The sequence below is a fragment of the Salvelinus fontinalis genome, chromosome 7 (genome assembly GCF_029448725.1).
Source record: "Salvelinus fontinalis isolate EN_2023a chromosome 7, ASM2944872v1, whole genome shotgun sequence".
NCBI lineage: Eukaryota > Metazoa > Chordata > Actinopteri > Salmoniformes > Salmonidae > Salvelinus > Salvelinus fontinalis.
In genome coordinates, this window is record NC_074671.1 from 45,013,099 (window position 1) to 45,019,297 (window position 6,199).

A 6,199-nucleotide genomic window follows, 5' to 3' on the forward strand; every position below is an offset into this window, starting at 1 on the left:
CCCCTTTTTCCTCCAAACATAACGATGGTCATTATGGCATATGTCAGAATAATAGTAGAGAGAATTATTTTTTTAAGCTTATTTCTTTCATCACATTCCCAGTGGGTCAGAAGTTTACATACACTCAATGAGTATTTGGAAGCATTGTCTTTAAATTGTTTAACTTGGGTCAAACGTTTTGGGTAGCCTTCCACAAGCTTCCCACAATAAGTTGGGTGAACTTTGGCCCATTCCTCCTGACAGAGCTGGTGTAACTGAGTCAGGTTTGTAGGCCTCCTTGCTCGCACACGCTTTTTCAGATCTGCCCACAAACATTCTATGGGATTGAGGTCAGGGCTTTGTGATGGCCACTCCAATACCTTTACTTTGTTGTCCTTAAGCCATTTTGCCACAACTTTGGAAGTATGCTTTGGGTCATTGTCCATTTGGAAGACCTATTTGCGACCAAGCTTTAACTTCCTGACTGATGTCTTGAGATGTTGCTTAAATATATCCACATAATTTTCTTTCATCATGAAGCCATCTATTTTGTGAAGTGTACCAGTCTCTCCTGCGGCAAAGCACCCCCACAACATGATGCTGCCACCCCGATGCTTCACAGTTGGAATGGTGTTCCCTCGGCTTGCTAGCATCCCTCTTTTTCCTCCAAACATAACAATGGTCATTATGGCCAAAGAGTTCTATTTTTGTTTCATCAGACCAGAGGACATTTCTCCAAAAAGTATGATTTTTGTCCCCATGTTTTTTATTTATTTATTTATTATTTTACCTTTATTTAACCAGGTAGGCTAGTTGAGAACAAGTTCTCATTTGCAACTGCGACTTGGCCAAGATAAAGCATAGCAGTGTGAACAGACAACAACACAGAGTTACACATGGAGTAAACAATAAACAAGTCAATAACATGGTAGAAAAAAGAGAATCTATATACAATGTGTGCAAAAGGCATGAGGTAGGCAATAAATCGAATAATTACAATTTAGCAGATTAACACTGGAGTGATAAATCATCAGATGATCATGTGCAAGAAGAGATACTGGTGTGCAAAAGAGCAGAAAAGTAAATAAATAAAAGCAGTATGGGGGTGAGGTAGGTAAATTGGGTGGGTAGTTTACAGATGGACTATGTACAGCTGCAGCGATCGGTTAGCTGCTCGGATAGCAGATTTTTAAAGTTGTTGAGGGAGATAAAAGTCTCCAACTTCAGAGATTTTTGCAATTCGTTCCAGTCGCAGGCAGCAGAGAACTGGAAGGAAAGGCGTCCAAATGAGGTTTTGGCTTTAGGGATGATCAGTGAGATACACCTGCTGGAGCGCGTGCTACGGGTGGGTGTAGCCATCGTGACCAGTGAACTGAGATAAGGCGGCACTTTACCTAGCATAGCCTTGTAGATGACCTGGAGCCAGTGGGTCTGACGACGAACATGTAGCGAGGGCCAGCCGACTAGGGCATACAGGTCGCAGTGGTGGGTCGTATAAGGTGCTTTAGTAACAAAACGGATGGCACTGTGATAAACTGCATCCAGTTTGCTGAGTAGAGTATTGGAAGCTATTTTGTAGATGACATCGCCGAAGTCGAGGATCGGTAGGATAGTCAGTTTTACTAGGGTAAGTTTGGCGGCGTGAGTGAAGGAGGCTTTGTTGCGGAATAGAAAGCCGACTCTAGATTTGATTTTGGATTGGAGATGTTTGATATGAGTCTGGAAGGAGAGTTTGCAGTCTAGCCAGACACCTAGGTACTTATAGATGTCCACATATTCTAGGTCGGAACCGTCCAGGGTGGTGATGCTAGTCGGGCGTGCGGGTGCAGGCAGCGAACGGTTGAAAAGCATGCATTTGGTTTTACTAGCGTTTAAGAGCAGTTGGAGGCCACGGAAGGAGTGTTGTATGGCATTGAAGCTCGTTTGGAGGTTAGATAGCACAGTGTCCAGGGAAGGGCCGGAAGTATACAGAATGGTGTCGTCTGCGTAGAGGTGGATCAGGGAATCGCCCGCAGCAAGAGCAACATCATTGATGTATACAGATGATGTGCAGATGCAAACCGTAGTCTGGCTTTTTTATGGCGGTTTTGGAGCAGTGGCTTCTTCCTTGCTAAGCGGCCTTTCAGGTTATGTCGATATAGGACTCGTTTCAATGTGGATATGGATATTTTTGTACCTGTTTCCTCCAGCATCTTCACAAGGTCCTTTGCTGTTGTTCTGGGATTGATTTGCACTTTTCGCACCAAAGTACGTTCATCTCTAGGAAGAAGAAGGCGTCTCCTTCCTGGTCCTCAGAGCCTCAAAAAGTTCTACAGCTGCACCATCGAGAGCATCCTGACGGGTTGCATCACTGCCTGGTATGGCAGCTGCTCAGCCTCCGACCGCAAGACACTACAGAGGATAGTGCATATGGCCCAGTACATCACTGGGGCCAAGCTTCCTGCCATCCAGGACCTCTATACCTGGTGGTGTCAGAGAAAGGCCCTAAAAATTGTCAACGACTCCAGCCACCCTAGTCATAGACTGTTCTCTTTGCTATCGCATGGCAAGCGGTACCGGAGCGCCAAGTCTAGGTCCAAGAAGCTTCTAAACAGCTTCTACCCCTAAGCCATAAGACTCCTGAACATGGCTAATGGCTAACCAGACTATTTGCATTGCCCCCCCTCTTTTACGCTGCTACTCTCTGTTTATTATCTATGCAGTCACTTTAATAACTCTATCTACATGTACATATTACCTCGACTAACCGGTGCCCTCACACATTGACTCTGTACCAGTGCCCCCTGTATATAGCCTCGCTACTGTTATGTTCCCCAGTTTCTGTGTTGTTGTGGGTTTGTATCTGTGGGTGTATTTCAGGAAATGGAATCCTGGATTCCTCAAGCAGCTGATTGGTAGGCCCTATCGATGATTGGAGCTTTGAACCCTCCCTCTCGTCAGGGGAAACAGCTGTCTTCAATTACCAACTCCTTCTCCAGCTCGATAAAAGCCAGTGTTCCTTTTTCAGGAGGAGAGAGCTTCTTTGATGTCTTGTATTGGTTGGTAGGCCATGAAATTGTTTGTTGAAAGTATTTTGTAGCTGCTACTCCTGAGGTATGTGTATGCCAATACAATAATTATTCTGTTTTATTTGTTCCCTGGGGGGAAGGGGAACGCACCTTGGGAGTGTTTAGGCAAGAGGCCTGTTGGCATACATATCCTGTAGTATTTACTCTGTCTATACACACTAGGTAAGACCTAGGCGGATCACCCCCTGTATTTTGTTTAGCGCCCCAGGAAGTGCTAAAAGATTAGGTAAGTAGTGGGTAGGCAGGTAAGATAGGAGAGGGGACTCTAACTTTTACTTTCTTTGCTTTGGTTCCGTCCAGCCCCTTTTCCCCACAATACCGTGTTAGGAAGAAAACATTCCCTGTAAACGGTAATTTTCTCTGCCTCTGTCGTCCTTCCCCTGCACCTACAATCACATACCTTTTTCACTCCAATGGGAGTTGAGTTGTAGCAGGGTGTTGCGTTCCCTCCGCCAAGAGGCGTACGTAAGTTATTTTACTGCTGCTCTTAAATTAGTTATAAGGGCACAGGGCAAGACCCAGATTCAGACACGGAAGGCAGATGGTTTGAGTCTCTGATATTTATTATAATCCAAGGGGCAGGCAAGCGATAGTCGTGGACAGGCAAAAGAGCATAAGGTCAGAGTCCAGGAGGTACAGAGTGGCAGGCAGGCAGAAGGGTCAGGCAGGCAGGGTCAGAGTCAAGGCAGGCAAAGGTCAAAACCAGGAGGACAAGCAAAAACAGAGAATAGGAAAAAGCAAGATCACTGAATAACACACTGGTTGACTTGACAAGATGAACTGGCAACAGACAAACAGGAAACACCGGAATAAGTACCCAGGGACTAATGGGGAAAACAGGTGACACCTGGAGGTGGGTGGAGACAATCACAAATACAGGTGAAACAGATCAGGCCGTGACAATTTGTTACTTTTATTTCTTTTTTTGTATTTTATCTATTTGTAATATATATTGACACTACCGGTCAAAAGTTTTAGAACACTTACTCATTCAAGGGTTTTTCTTTATTTTTACTATTTTCTACATTGTAGAATAATAGTGAAGACATCAAAACTATGAAATAACACATATGGAATCACGTAGTAACCTGGTCCTGGGCCTGACTGGACCTGATTGGAGTCTACCTATGGAAAATTCAATTCATTGGACATGATTTGGAAAGGCACACACCTGTCTATATAAGGTCACACAGTTAACAGTGCATGTCAGAGTAAAAACAAAGCCATGAGGTTGAAGGAATTGTCCTTAGAGCGCCGAGACAGGATTGTGTAGGCATTGAAGTTCCCCAAGAACACAGTGGCCACCATCATTCTTAAATGGAAGAAGTATGGAACCACCAAGACTCTTCCAAGAGCTGGCCGTCTGGCCAAACTAAGCGAACATGGGAGAAGGGCCTTTGTGAGGGAGGTGACCAAGAACCTTATGGTCACGCTGACAGAGCTCCATAGTTCCTCTGTGGAGATGGGAGAACCTTCCAGAAGGACAACCATCTCTGGTAGAGTGCTGCAATCGGGCCTTTATGGTAGAGTGGCCAGACGGTTAGAGTGTTGGAGTGTGCCCCTGACTATTCTTAAATAAATAAACAAGAAAATTGTGCCATTTGGTTTGCTTAATATAGGGAATTTGAAATTATTTATTCTTTAACTTTTTATACTTAAGTATATTTTTGAAATTACATTTACTTTTGATACTTAAGTATATTTTAAACCAAATTATTTTAGACTTTCACTCAAGTATTTTACTGGGTGACTTTCACTTTATTTGAGTCATTTTCTGTGAAGGTATCTTTACTGTTACTCAAGTATGACAATTGGGTACTTTTTACACAACTGTCTAAAGGACTTTCAAACCAAGAGGAATCAGATTCTCTGGTCTGATGAAACCAAGATTGAACTCTTTGGCCAGAATGCCAAGGATCACGTCTGAAGGAAACCTGGCACCATCCCTACGATGAACCATGGTGGTGGCAGCATCATGCTCTGGGGCTGTTTTTCAGCGGCAGGGACTGGGTGACTAGTCATGATTGAGGGAAAGATGAACGGAGCATAGTACAGAGAGATCCTTAATGAAAACCTGCTCCAGAGCACTCAGGATCTCAGACTGGGATGAAGGTTCACCTTCCAACAGGACAACAACCCTAAGCACACAGCCAAGAGAATGCAGGAGTGGCTTCGGGACAAGTCTCTGAATGTCCTTGAGTGGCCCAGCCAGAGCGTGGACTTGAACCCTATCTAACATCTCTGGAAAGACCTGAAAATAGCTGTGCAGCGACGCTTCCCATCCAACCTGACAGAGCTTGAGAGGATCTACAGAGAAGAATGAGAGAAACTCCCCAAATACAGGTGTGCCAAGTTTGTAGCGTCATACCCAAGACTCGAGGCTGTAATCGCTGCCAAAGGTGCTTCAACAAAGTACTGAGTAAAGGGTCTTAATACTTATGTAAATGTGATATTTCATTTTTGTTTTTACAAACTGTTTTTGCTTTGTCATTATGGGTTATTGTGTGTAGATTGATGGAGAAAACAATAATTGAATCAATTTTAGAATAAGATTGTAATGTAACAAAATGTGAAAAATACTTTCCAAATGCACGGTATGTACATATAGTTAGGGGTAAATTGACTAGGCAACATGAGAGATAATAAACAATAACAAGTCAAAATAGTTCAATGCAGATAGTCCGGGCAGCTATTTAGCAGTCTTATGGCTTGGGGGTAGATACGGGCTGTTTCCCATCCTACCAATCCTCGACTTCGACAATGTCATTTACAAAATAGCCTCCCATACCCTACTCAATAAATTGGATGCAGTCTTTCACAGTGCCATCCGTTTTGTCACCAAAGCCCCATATACTACCCACCACTGCAACCTGTACGCTCTCGTTGGCTGGCCCTCGCTTCATACTCGTCGCCAAACCCACTGGCTCCAGATCATCTACAAGACCCTGCTAGGTAAAGTCTCCCCTTATCTCAGCTCGCTGGTCACCATAGCAGCACCCACCTGTAGCACGCGCTCCAGCAGGTATATCTCTCTGGTCACCCCCAAAACCAATTCTTCCTTTGGCCGCCTCTCCTTCCAGTTCTCTGCTGCCAATGACTGGAACGAACTACAAAAATCTCTGAAACTGGAAACACTTATCTCCCTCACTAGC